Source organism: Antechinus flavipes, chromosome 2, assembly GCF_016432865.1.
Source record: "Antechinus flavipes isolate AdamAnt ecotype Samford, QLD, Australia chromosome 2, AdamAnt_v2, whole genome shotgun sequence".
Classification (NCBI taxonomy): Eukaryota; Metazoa; Chordata; class Mammalia; order Dasyuromorphia; family Dasyuridae; genus Antechinus; species Antechinus flavipes.
In genome coordinates, this window is record NC_067399.1 from 284,498,714 (window position 1) to 284,512,829 (window position 14,116).

The following is a 14,116-nucleotide window of genomic DNA, read 5'->3' on the forward strand; positions in this document are numbered from 1 at the left end:
TATGTGTATATATATATATATATATACACACACATATATATAGTTATAGTTATATTCTCAAATACATACAAATATATGTGGATATAGTTTTAGCAGGAGGAAATAATTATGAAAATTTATTTGAACATCTGGGCCATAGATATAGAAGAAGAAACAAGGGTTTTGTTCTGGGTGTCTAGATGGTGGTGGAATGGTATAATTCTTCATCACCGCTTTGCCTCTCAAGGATTAGAAAATTAGAGACTGTTGGTCTTGCTTTGTATTATTGACCATATTCTTTGGGGACCAGACCACTCTCTTCCTGAACCACATCACCCAGGGACAGATTTTTTTTTGTTTTTCTTTTAATTCTACTTGCCCCAGGCACAAAGATTCCTCTGTTTGAGATTTCTATTATTCTTCTAATTGAGATGAGGCATAATGGTAAGAATAATAGATTTACAATTTTGAGGATTTAGGTCTAATTTCTGTCTCCTTCATTTTTCTGATCTTCCTGTTGCTGTCTCACAACTAGACAGGACCTCTAAAACTTAATCTTGGCCATTACTTTAAATGAATGGTATATGCAAATATTTCAAAAGCAATTTTTTCCCCCTGAAGAGTACATGATGATAACTTGAAACTGAGTGGTTTTCATATTTGCAATGATGCTGCTTCTCATTCAACCACAATTATGAAGAGGTAGCTATATACTTTCTTGAAAAAAAATCTCAGACTTGGTATTTTGAAACATTCTGATATGCCATCATTGGATATTTATCCTATTAAGTAGAAATAAGAGAACTTATGAAATAGACTTTTGACAAGCAGCATCTTCGTTTCTAAATGCTCATGTTAAAATATAGCTTAGCAAAACAGTTTGTCAGAGTTAAAATTCAGTCTGTGTCACTTTTGGAAACCTAAGCATTGATTCTTTGTCATATGTTTTTGAAATGAAATCATGTACTTTGGAAAATCACCAAAGGTATGAAAAGTACCAGGACTGAATGAAAAAAAAAAAAGAAGAACAGCATGCAATTTGATTGTCCACTTTTTTTTTTACTTCATAAGAGTACTTTGAGACTAAGTGTTCCTTGTAATATCACAGAAAACTAACAGTGGAAATAAGATGATGCTATGGAGTAATGGGAAAAATCCAAAGATTGCTCTGTTCTTCTGTTATCCATAGTGAGTGGCAACAGGAAGATTAAGCTGATCAAATACAAAGCCTAGCCCAAGAGGGAAAGGAATTATTTTAAATTCTGGTACTAATAAATTTGGGTCAGAGTGATGGGACCTATGAGGCAAGGATAAAGGCCCAGAAGCAAGCAAACAGGTCTTGGAAGGCCAGAGATGAAGTTGGGGTTTCTAGGATCAACTCTTGATTTGAGTAGAGCAATTAAACAGTTTAGATAAAAGGGTAGCAATGTAGTAAGGAGAAATTAATTCTCAGAACATACTAAGATTAGCCATCAGTTAGTAAAACATGCCTGAGTCAACCTCATCCTAACTTAATAGGAGATATTTCCCACTCCACACCCTTTCTCCACATCCTTTTATACTCCACACCCTCCATCAACATTCTTTTCTATTTCCTCTCTTAAGTGGACAGTAGACATAACAGCTTTTAGAAACTTCCTTAGCAGTGGATAAAGTGATATATTTGGTTAAGAAAAAGATAAAATGAACAAGAACTTCTCAATGTCTTGATTTTGTTACTCATAGCATGAACCAGAATTTGTCTCATTAAAGACATTTTTTAAGTCAAGATATATTTTCAGTCTAATTTTGGGTTATTTTTCTTCTTGAATTAAAAAAAAAACAAAACAAAACACAAACCTAAAACATTGTCCATCACCTTTTGAATATTTCTCTTCAATCTTCAAGAAAAAAGAAACAGTAGTTAAGTGAGAAAAGTTGGTAAAAATTACACAACTAAGTTATATCGCAGATGGTTCTTAAAACCTATCTCTCCCTGACTGTGAAGCCAACTTGGTAATGACCACCCCGAGTTTTTTTTTCTCTCTCTTTTTTAATATACTACATCCTATTTCTCTTATGTACATACTACTTCTGATTTTTTTCCTTGTCCCCTGCTGTCATTTTCTTTTCCTAAGAGATTTTTTTCTTCAGTCTGCATTCTTATCCTACACAGTCCTTAGTTATGACTAGGTGGAAAATAAATGACAAGAAGAAATTTATTACAAGGCTCTCTGATCAATTTTTATGAAAATAGAGCAATAGAAACTGGAAGTTAGAAAGGGGGAAGCAACAAATAGGATGAATTTCTTCTAAATGTATTTGTTTTGCAAAGTTATCTTAGCTTTTATGGCTTTTTTTCCTGCAAAAAGGAAGAATCTAATTTGTTGTCATGATGTCAATAATCAAGGTTATCAATCAGCATCTTCTTATTGGCCAGTACAGTTTTATTTGTTATACAAAATAAGATTATCAATCAGAAATCTTTATAGAGAACATCCATTTGATTGTAAGCTCTTTGAGAGTAAGGAGTATCTTTTGCCTCTTTTCATATTTCAAGTGCTTAGAGTAGTGGGTGCTTAATGAATATTTATTGAACTATTGAAAATCCCACTAAAAAAGAATTTTAAAAATCTTATGTAAAGTATGTCATTTTGATTTTGTCACATCTTGCATTTTTGGGGTACTCCATGTTTTAGAATCTCTTGTTTCTCAATAGTCATGTTATTAAATACAGTTGTGTTTCATTTTTTGCATGCTGTGACTAGTACTCTAAGAAGCTAGTATTCAGTATTAATACTCAGGTAGCTTTTCCAAAGCTTTTTCAAAGGAGGTATTCAAATGATACTGCAAAAACAAACATACATACATTTTCCCCAATATCACTAGAGCATATTTTTCCCTGTCCCATCTCCATGCCCATGGAAATACTTTAAAAACTTAACTCAGTTCTTGCAAAATCCTACCAAATTCACCTCTGAAGATGGCAGCATTACAAGTGAGCATTCATTTTAGCTTATTTTAAGTTTTGGGTCTAGAAGCTACTCCCAAAGATTATTCTTTGATCCTCATAGTTGATGTTCTTTTGGCCAGATTGGATTCTAGCTCCTGAATTTCTGGGACTTAATCTCCAATGTTGGGAGATTCCACTACATCTTCCTCTAAAATGGAAAACTAGACCTGAAAAGTCCAGGAACCCATGTTTATTTCTGAGGACCATATGTTAGAGGCTGTTTTCCTTAAAATACAGCTCCCAGCGGACAATGTAAGAGAAAGAATCATGAGACTTTCTCAGATTTGAAGTGAAAAGGTAGGATGTCAATTGAGGTCTATAGCCCATCAAAATAAGCTCCATCCAATCGCGTAGTTAGTAAACTAGAATTTAATTACAGCATGATTATCCATGCTCCAAATTCTTTCTTTGCTTGTCCTCAAGGAAGTTATCTCCTCAATATCTTCTAGGTGGAGAGTTATCTCAACAAGCTCATGAGACCACTCTCAGACCTTTTTCCCTATTACACTTTTGTTTATTTTAGTATATTGCTTTAAAGTATGGTTTTTGTTTTTTAACCTCTGTGCAATAGGGAAATTATTACCATCCCCATTTCTCAGGTAATTACTTTAAAGTTAAACAAGATTAAGTGACATTTACTATGTTTTAGGGAAGTTTCATTGTCCAGTTCAATGATGCAGTGAGAAATTGGTGTCAGGCACTTGAGCCAAAGTGCATAGCTAACAATCCAGCACCAGGCCAGACAATTTCCCAATAGAAATGCAGGAAAAGCTTATATATGAAGAGATTGTTTTCTTGTATTCTGTCTGCCCATAGGGTTTATAAGAAGCCAGGCCACTATCCCCAGCTAAAAAATTCTTTCTAAAACCTGAGCAACTCTCTTTGAGATCAATTGTTTGTTATCTAAAGAACATCAAAGAGAATTGTAGCATATCTCCCATTTCTGACCAAACATGTCTTTGGGGAACAACTGGTAACCTTCCTAAAGAGCCTCTTTCCTCCGGAGCTTTCTCTAATTTGGATTGTTAATACCTGATTCTGATCAATTCTGTGTGGAAACTGCACTGAATGTTTCTTTTTTCTTTTGGTAATAGCTTTTTTATTTTCAAAATATACACAAAGATTGTTTTCAACATTCACCTTTGTAAAACCTTGTATTCCAAATTTTTTTCTCTCCTTTCCTCCCATTCCCCTCCCCTAGACAGCACATAATTCAATATAGGTTAAACATGTGCAAGTCTTCTAAACATATTTTCACATTTATCATGCTACACAAGAAAAATCATATCAAAAAGGGAAAAAATGAGAAAGAAAATAAAAGTAAGGAAACATCAAAAAAGGTGAAAATACTATGTTATGATCCACATTCAGTCCTCTTTCTGGCTCTTTCCATTACATTGGAATTGGAATTGTCCTGAATCACCTCATTGTTGAAAAAGAACCAAGTCCTTCACAGTTGAACATCACATAATCTTCTTGTTGCTGTGGACAATATTCTCTTGGTACTGAATGTTTCTAAATATGATATGATAGATGCATCAATTGGGGGAAGGATAAACAACATAAATATAATGAAATTATATTTATGTAAGATAAGCTATAGGAAACAATGGGTGTGGTAAGAAGAATTTTCTATGATAAGAAAATTTCTATAACAATATTCTTTAAGAAATCTGGAAATTTACATACAATTTGATTTAAACCAAAGGAAGCAAAACCAGAAAAACTATCTACTATATGGTAAAAATAGTAAGAACAACAACAGAAGAGCTGAATATAAATGGAGGAAAATTATAGTGATGAAGCGTGATTTAAAGCAGAAGCATAAGATACTGCCATTTCTTTTATCTCCCCTCTTTTAGGATGTGGGAGAATTTTGGATGTGAATGTTGCTTATGGCATCAAACTTTTTTTGATGTTAGTTTTGCTGAACACTTTCTCCCATCTTTTTAAATTTAACTTTTATTTTTAAAATGGATTTCTCTGAGAAAAAAGGAATATATTGAGAAGTGCATTTGATAAATTATTAAAAATATCAATGAAATTGTTTTAAATGTTATGATAAAGTCATTTCATTAGTGTCACACCTTCAAACTTGTGTATCCAATGGAAATGAGTAACGATCTCATTAGAAACAAAACAAAATAAAATATGAAAGCTATAAAACAAAATAGAAAATATATTGTAACATACTCCTATCCTAAGAATAAGGATATAATTGTTTTCCCCTGTTCAGTTGTTTTTCAGTCGTGTCCAATTCTTTGTGACCCTGTTTGCAGTTTTCTTGGCAAAGACTCTGGAGTGGCTTGCCATTACCTTTTCTAGCTCATTTTGTAGATGAGGAAATTGAGGCAAACAGGCTTAAGTTATATGCTCAGAATCACACAGCTAGTGTCTAAGACCAGATTTGAACTCAGGAAGCTGTGTCTTCCTGACTTCAGGGGCTCTACTCACTTTGTCACCTACCTGCCATTTTTTTTTCTTGTGAGAGTTAAATTCCTTGATAGTGAATTGTTAATTTAGCCTCTCTAAACTCCCTTTACTAATGGATTTTATAAACCATTGCTTTCTTGGGTTGCTAGAATGACCATATGTATTAATGGACATTTTCCCCAATACCTATTTTGTTAATTATTAAAAGATATATGCTTTTTTCCCCCTCCCAGTTCCCTGGCAGTATAAATAATTGATTATTACTTTTTTTTATTTATTTAGATAAACATTAAGGGGAGAGTTCAGACCAGCCAGTCAACCTAAATTTTCTTCTTAGTTTAACATTTGACTTTATAGGGTTTAACATATTCCCACCTCTACCTCCAGGATACCTTCATCATCCTCCCTCTCTTATCAGTTTCTTTTTGTTTATTGTCTTTTTCCATTGGAATCTAAACCTCTCGAAGGAAGGCATTGCCTTTAAAAAATTTTTTTTTGCTTGTATTTATAACCCCACTGCCTAGTGTTTCACTTAGTAAATGCCTTGTTTTCTGTGATCAAGAACAGTTTTTAGCATTGAATTTTAACATTAAATTTCAACATTTAAGCTAATAGTTTTGGAAGAGGGTAAGCTATTTGTTGTTATACATAGAAATGCATATTTGCATTGGTATCTAATCCTTCTGAATTCTTTATCTCAGTTACATCATTGATTTATTTATTTTTAAAAATATGTGTCTTCCTTTCTCACCCAAGACAGTCATACAATCAATGACTGCTTAGCAGCCAGATCTCATTACTGATCAACACAGGAGCTTTTACCTGCTTTATTTCTCATCCCTGCTGGTTTTCACTATCTTCAGTGACCCAGTGGTCTCCCATAGTGCCTATAGGCTAGCTATAGTGTTGCTGGATTTGGTGTGGATACTCACTCATGTTTGGAACTACTAAGCTTTGGATTCAATCTCAGCCTTCCCAGTAGTAGTGATTATAGAAACACTTCATCAACCCCAGCACATGATTTCTTTTAAAGCAGTTATTTACTAGAGAGACAACATAGTATAGCAGATAAAAAGGCTGGCCTTGCACTCAGAAGAATCTGAGTTCATGTTCATGTCCTAGCTCTGACACTTATGTCTTAGTGAGCTAGCACTGGAGTTTCTGGAATTTAGCATGTCCCATTTGTTCTTGTAATGTTAATCTATAATAAATTATTTTTGCAGTCTTTCTTCCAACATATATTATTAATTTTTAAAATAATATTGTGTGGAAATATAATCCCTTTTTGGTGACTCCCCAAGAAGACAGTTTGTAGAGCACTTGTAAGTCTGAATTGGTATAGAGGGTTTCCTTACTAAGTGCTATACTCAAATCAGAAAAACCTGAATTTGAATGCTACCTTTCACAAGTAACTTTGGTGGTCCTGGGCAAGTCAAATAGGCTTTGCTTTGTCTAAGTTTCCTCACCTGCAGAACAAGGATAATAATAGCATCTTCCTCGCAGGATTGTTGTGATGATCAAAGTAAATGAGATAATAGCGGACAAAGTTCTTTGAATAGCTTAAGGTACTGTGTAAATGTTATTATACTAATGAAATCATACATTTGGTACCATCTACCACTACCTCTACTCCTAGTATTACTTTTATTTCCATAACTGACTTCTTGTTTATTGTCCATTATTAGTGACAAATTACTTCAATGTATGTTTTTTTTATTTCATCATCACAAGGTAGGAAGATACAGTCATCCAGATTTGACTCAAGCTAGGCTGGTAGTTTAAATTCAATATTGTGATAAGGTAAGAAATTCATAATTATCTAAGAGAAGTTTTACTTAGCAATATTGGTAGAGAAATATTGAAAGAAGGGGAAGAATATTCACTGAGGATAAAATATTGATCCACTTGAGCAGAGCTTTATGGTAAAATTCTTGCTGGATCTGTAGATTGAAGCCTGAGTCCTGACAGTTTTTGAACTCAGTTGACCACGGATTTTAGTCCCCTTACCCAATTTTGTACTCAATTGGCCATGAATCTTGGTTTCTTTACCCAATTTCGTACTCAATTGACTATGAATCTTAGACCTCTTACCCAATTTTGTACTCAGTTGACCATGAGCTTGGTCCCCTTACCCAATTTTGTACTCAATTGGCCATGAATCTTGGTTCCTTTACCCAATTTCATATTCAATTGCCCATGAATCTTAGTCCCCTTACAAAATTTTGTACTCAGTTGACCATGAATCTTGGTCCCCTTAGCCAATTAGATCTCAAAGACAAATTTAGTAACTTTTATTTTGGGAGAAGGGAAAACTAGCTTAAACTTAATGGAGTAGATCTTTAGTATACTGCTCCTAAGACAAAAGGCTGGGCATTAATATCCTATATTTTGAAATTCAGGAAAATTCAGTAACTTATTCAGGTGGCAAAAGAGAGACTTTCTCAGCTCTGTTGACATATGCTCAGTGTTTTTTTTAGCAGCTGCCCGATATTTCTAGCACTTGCTGATGGTAAGTGCAAATGCTGTCTCCCTGTAATCTCTGCTATTGTAGAATAGAAGAGAATAGAGGTAGTGGGATTTATTTTGGCATATAACATTTCTGTTGATGGAGATGGCAGTTCTAGGCAGCTCTACCCAATTGAGTTAGGGCCTGATTGCACACATTTTTGGACAGCAGCATCTTGACAGAATGATACCCTTCTTTGAGCTGTGGGAAACTTGATCTAAACTATTCTGAAATATCTTTAAAGACTAAAGTTGTGAAGAAAAGAATTGTGTTGGCCTGATAGGCAGCAATGTAGGCTCTTTTTTGAATGACAAAGGATTCCTCAAAAAGTCTCTGGGTATATGTGGGTACTATCATTGTTGTTCTTATATTTCACATCATTTTCCTTGTTTCTTGAAACTGATATTTAAGTATCTTGTCTCTTAATTATTATCTCCTAACTAGACTGTAAATATCTTGAGAATATGAACATCACCCACAGTAGACATTCATTAAAAATAGATGAGAAAGTGTGGAAATACTGAGGTCTGATAACTAGTGACTGATTTACATGTTATCTCCCTGTAGTACATGGTATTTCCAATAATTCAAGATTGACAAGAACCAAACTGAGGTGTTATTTTAGTAGAAATCACTTCAGGCTAAACTGAGATGTAGCCATTGGAGGCATTATATACCCTCCTGCTAAGATGCTCTTAGTCCAAACTGGTTGACTGTCAGAATACTCAAAGAAAAAATTTGGGGGGTCACTTTTAAGAAAATAGTAGTGGCAATCCCCCAAACCTTCTTCCCAGATGCAACACCTGGATGGGGGGAAAGGTGCTTACCAGGTAGGGGCATTTTCCCTGATTTCCTTTCTATAACTGCACTTTTTCAAGAAAAGGTGGATGGAAGGGGAAGGAAAAGGAAACAATTTATGTGAGGTTTGGTACTTTGTAGTTTATGCACAAAAGAATCTAACTTGATGTATAAACCCTAAAGATACTAGGACAAAGCTAGGAAGGTGCTGCATATCCAGTTCACTCACAAGTAAAGACATCATTTATCCTCTGAAAATGAAGAATGAACACAACAACAAGGAGAAACAAAGTTTAATAAATATTAATTATTGGGTTGGAAAAATGATTGAAAGCAAATCATCTGGTAACATGAATTGACAAAGTATATTACACTATACATATATGTCTAATTACCATTAAATGGTTACCAATAAATGATTTGAGTCAATTTTAACATCAAGAATAAATAGTAATTTTAGGAGGATGAGGTTATTTTTTCCCTTATTTCCCATAGTTGTTTACTACTCTCTCTTGCCTGAAATTTTTATTTACTTTGTATGTATGTTTATATATTTATTTGTATATATGTTTAATCCACTGCCTAACCTTTCTTACAAAATGCTTTCTTGAAGGCAGATGATATATCATTTTTTGTCTTTAGGCTTTACATATAGTAATGAATATTAAGTTTTTAATATTATAAATTAATTTAATCAATTTAATATTATAATATTAAGAATAATTGAATTGAAATAGTTCTATATAATATTATTAGGAAGATTCCTAACATAAAGTCAATATATGTTAGAAGAAAGACTACAAAAAAAGATTTGTTCTAGATTAACATTATAAGAACAAATGAGACATGCTAAATTCTAGTTGTGGAACTCTAGATATTTGTAGTGCCTACTCTGGCAAATACTCCCACTCACTAATCAGTGCCCCAAAGGAGCATCCATTACCCCCGCTTCAGAGACCTCCATGGGTGTGCTTACCTTTAATAGTCAGCCAAGAGATAGAGCTATGTCAAAGGCATTTACTAAGATGTACTTTGAAGGTATGCTAAAAGCTCTTTTCTCCATAAAACTGGGAGTGATTCTCCTATATACACATAACAACAGGGTAAAGATTGCATCCATATATGAAGTGCACTGGTCATGAGGTATTCATGGAGGGAATATATTTGTTCTGGGAAAGTTCATGCTTTTGGCAAGCAGGACCTCCCTTCTCCTGCTGCTTCCTCTGGATTCAGAGGGAGTGCTGAAAACTCACTTAACTGGCTCCTCACACAGGATACTACCTGATGTCTCTTTACATCTCGAATTCCTGTCTGCTTCTGCTCTCCCGCTGTGGGTGTCTCTTAGAATTTCCTTTGCAGTCTCTCTCCTCCCTGCCATGTGTCATGTCTTGTACTGGAAGATTAGCTCCAGTGCAAAACGGCATGCAGAGACAGGTATACAGGGAAAGGCTGAGGACCTTTCATGCTTTTTAGTGCTACCTGGGATCACAGTTGATAAAGCTTTCCTGCCTAGTCTTGACTCCAGAGTTTACAAGCCAGTTTTTTTCCCTGGGAAATTGATACATTTCATCCACCTAATGGCAACCTGCTCTTTAATTGCTTTTTTACATGTTGTAAAAGGGCATCCTTGTTACCTGTTTACATGTCTTTGTTCTTTGTTCAGTACACCTTAAGGTGTGACTGTCTCTGGGATCTATACCACCTGTGATTTCATCAATTTGGTGGTGTGGTATGCAGGGATCATTTGATCACAATATTCCTGCCCATCTTTCCTCCAGCTACATTTATTTAGCTTTGTTAAATGTATCCAGTACATTTTAATAATTGCTTTCCAAGATAATGGAATGAATCATTTACATAATTTACTATAGTAAGTCCATTCAAAGATAGGTATCTAGATCTACTGTTTTAAATGTAGTTTTTATAAGTATATATGTAATTGCATGGGTTTTCATCTGGAAGTTAAAAACTGTGGAACACCATGGAATAATCATATGATCTCTAGGGTTCCTTCTAATTCACCAGTACTGTTATATGACATTTGTTTTGTGATCTCACTGATGCTGATATTTCTTCCAAATATGTAGATAGCCAGAGGAGGAAAGGAAGGGAAGGAATAAGCATTTATTGAGCACCTGCTAGATTCTGTAATAAGCATTTTACATGTATTATCTCATTTATCCTCATAGCAATCTGAGAAGTTAAGTGCTATTTGTATATTTTTTTACATTTATGGAAACTGAGCAAACAGAGTTAAGTGACTTAGTCATAATCACACAGCTAGTAAGACCCATTCTGTCTCCAGGACCAGCATTCTACCCATTGAACCACCTCACTGCTTGGATAAAAACTCATGGAAATACTCATGCATTCTATACAACTCTTGTCCAGCTTGGAGCAGGAGGTTGACTACACGATGTGTTGGGGAGTTTCATTTGTTCTCTTGATATTGTGGGATTCCAGAAGAACAATCAGATTGTTCTTCCATTGTCCCTCAGCCTTGAAGCTTTTTTCCCCACCCCTACATTGATATCTTTTATACTTTTAATTCTGTGAAATTACTCATTTCTCATTTGTTGTATCCTGTTCCCACCCACTCTAGTAGGGAGAGAAGAGTATTGTTTCTCTCTGTGGGTAAGCAATAGTTACATGCTGGTAAGTCACTATTGTTTAATTAAAATTTCCAAGAGAGTTAAGTGATATGGTCAGATACTTATCTGATGTGACTATGGAAATTCTCACAGTCAGATGGGACGAGAACTGGACCTATGGAGGTCAACAGTGACTATATAGGGAAGCAGTAATACTTTGGAGTGAGAATTCTTTGCCAAAGTCACTGTAAATATTTGACTGTTCTAATTTCCCTGAGATGTAACCTCTGTAGGGAAAGGAAATCCTGATTTCTATAAATAATACTTTTATTTTAAGAGGCAAAGGGGGAACAGACTGGATCCAAAAATGCAGGTCACTGAAGTGTTTTGATCATAGAGCTCTTTATCAAAGAAGAATGTGATTGGAAAGGACTTTGAGGGTTCTAGTTTCATCAAAGTGGTACCCCCAGAAAGAAAGCTATCTACTTTTTAAGTCTACAAATAAAAATCTGATAAATTTGTTTTAATTTCAGTGATGTTTGGGAGATGTTAAAGATAAACAAAAATCAGTAAATTATTTAATAGGATCAAAATTCACATCAAAGGAGAAGAAATATGTTTGATAATGCATCAGCAATGACAGGTAAAAGAAATATACCAAGTCAGATTTTTTAAGGAATAAACTATCTCCAAAGTTCTCACTATGACACAATTTAAAAAAATGTTTTATAAATGTCTTGGTTTACTTGACAGTCATATTTCTAAATATGTAGTCTTTCTCCTTGGCCCATGTCCTCCTTCTCATGACATTAAATAATACCTTCAAACAAAGAAAAACACTTAAACAAAACTATTTAATACAGGAAAAATTTTGATAGCCTATTCCTGGAAGAATCTCCCCACTTTCTTCCCTGAAAAGGGAGTTATATTTCATTTTTCCTTTCTTTAGTATCCATATTTTGGTAATCCTGGACAAGTTTCGTGAAACTCCAGAGTTATGCTAATTTTCAAATTTGTCTTAATAGGCTGATTTAGATCATGTTTTCAAATAGTTTTTTAATGTCTGCATTTAAAAAAATTAGTTGTTTATATTCCTTGATTTATGGAATTGGGGATAACTTATTCTTTAAATGAGACACTTTTGGATTTTTTTTTTTTGGTCACTTGGTTGTTAGTACACAGTCAAGAAAATGATCCCTGTCCTTAAGAGCTGTAGTCCTTAAGAAGAATTACTCTAAGAATGATTTCTCACAGCAATCCAGGCAGAAAACTCAGAACAATTTTAAAATATATTCTTGTAGGTTCTTTCTTCCCCTGGAAATTTCTGTGGGAAAAAAAGTACATTTCTTACAAATAGATGCCCGTGGATTCTTAAGTTACTATCATAAGATAATCAAAAACAGTAGGATTTGATTAAATCTTTTATGTGTTCTAGAGTCAGATATGTAAAACACTATATGATAACTGTAATCTAATAGAAAAGAACTCTGGATTTAAGTTCATAAAAACTGAATTCAAATTCCAGCTTTTCTCTTTTTTAGTTTTATGACTTTGGGTAAGTTACTTAAACTGTTTGAATTTCATTTTACTCATCTCTCTAATGGAGAGAAATAGTATGTTCTTTGTCTATCTCATAGGGTTGTTGTGAGGATTAAGTGAGCTAATCTACTGTATATAAATTAATGTATATAATGTATTGTATGAATCAATGAAATATTTAATACTATCTAGCCCTTGCATAAGTTCAAAAGTACTTCACAAATTTTACTCATTATGTAATGGAGTAGTATTGTTTTATAAAAAATAATGAGCAGGTTGATTTCAAGAAAAGCTTAGAAAGACATGAACTGATGCTGAGGGAAGTGAACAGAACCAAGAGAACATAACAAGATTATGTGATGATCAAATATGATGAACTTGTCTCTTTTCAACAATGAGATGATTCAAAGCAATTCCGAGAGACTTGTGATGAAAAGTACCATTTGCATCTAGAGAGAACTATGGAAACTGAATGTGAATCAAAGCATAATATTTTCACTTTATTTTTTTGGTGGTTGTTTTTGTTTTTCCTTTCTCATGTTTTTTCCCCTTTTAATCTGATTTTTTTTTTTTTTGCTCAATATGATGGATATAGAAATATATTTAGAAGAATTGCACATATTTAATCTATATTGGATTGCTTGCTATCTTGGGAAGGGAGAAAAATTTGGAAGTGAGGTTTTGCAAAGGTGAATATTAAAAATTATCTTTAGATGTATTTGGGAAAATAAAATACTATTAAAAAAAGATAGAAATGGTTTTTTACTCATTTTATCCTCACAATCACCCTGGTAATAATAGCACCTATTATTATTATTGCCATTTCCCAAATGACTTGAGAAGAAATGGAAAGCCAGTTTCTGGTACTGTGTATAGAGTACAGTGTCTGGGGTCAGAAAGATCTAACTTCTAGTCCTGTCCCAGACACTAGCTGTATGATCCTAAGCAAGCCACTTAACCCCATTTGCCTCCATTTCCTCATCTGTAAAATGAGCTGGAGAAATAAATGGGAAACCATTCCAGTATCTTTGCCAAGAAAAACTCAAATGGGGTCACGGAATCAAACTTGACTGAAATGACTTTACAACAACAATCTGGGGCCAGATTTGGACATTGCTATTAAATGATTATTATGTCCAATGTACTGTGGACACAAATAGAAAAGATAATTTATGATCTTCAATATTTGCATGCATATGGAATAGTATTGAAGAGATAACTAATAGGTTATATAAAATGAAAAAAAGTGGCCTTAACCTATGATTATTTTCAAATCCT

General features: G+C 33.9%; 1 protein-coding gene across 5 annotated transcripts in view; it reads left to right on the forward strand.

The window, feature by feature from the left end:
• PRKD1 (protein kinase D1) overlaps positions 1 to 14,116 on the forward strand; it is a 407,876-nt gene that overhangs the window by 164,878 nt on the left and 228,882 nt on the right. The window contains exon 2 of one of the 5 annotated variants that reach the window (XM_051977316.1): positions 7,136 to 7,204. The exons of the other annotated variants lie outside the window; for them this stretch is intronic. The gene's annotated coding sequence lies outside the window, so the exon portion shown is untranslated. The remainder of the gene's footprint in view (positions 1 to 7,135; positions 7,205 to 14,116) is intronic. 5 annotated transcript variants of the gene reach the window in all.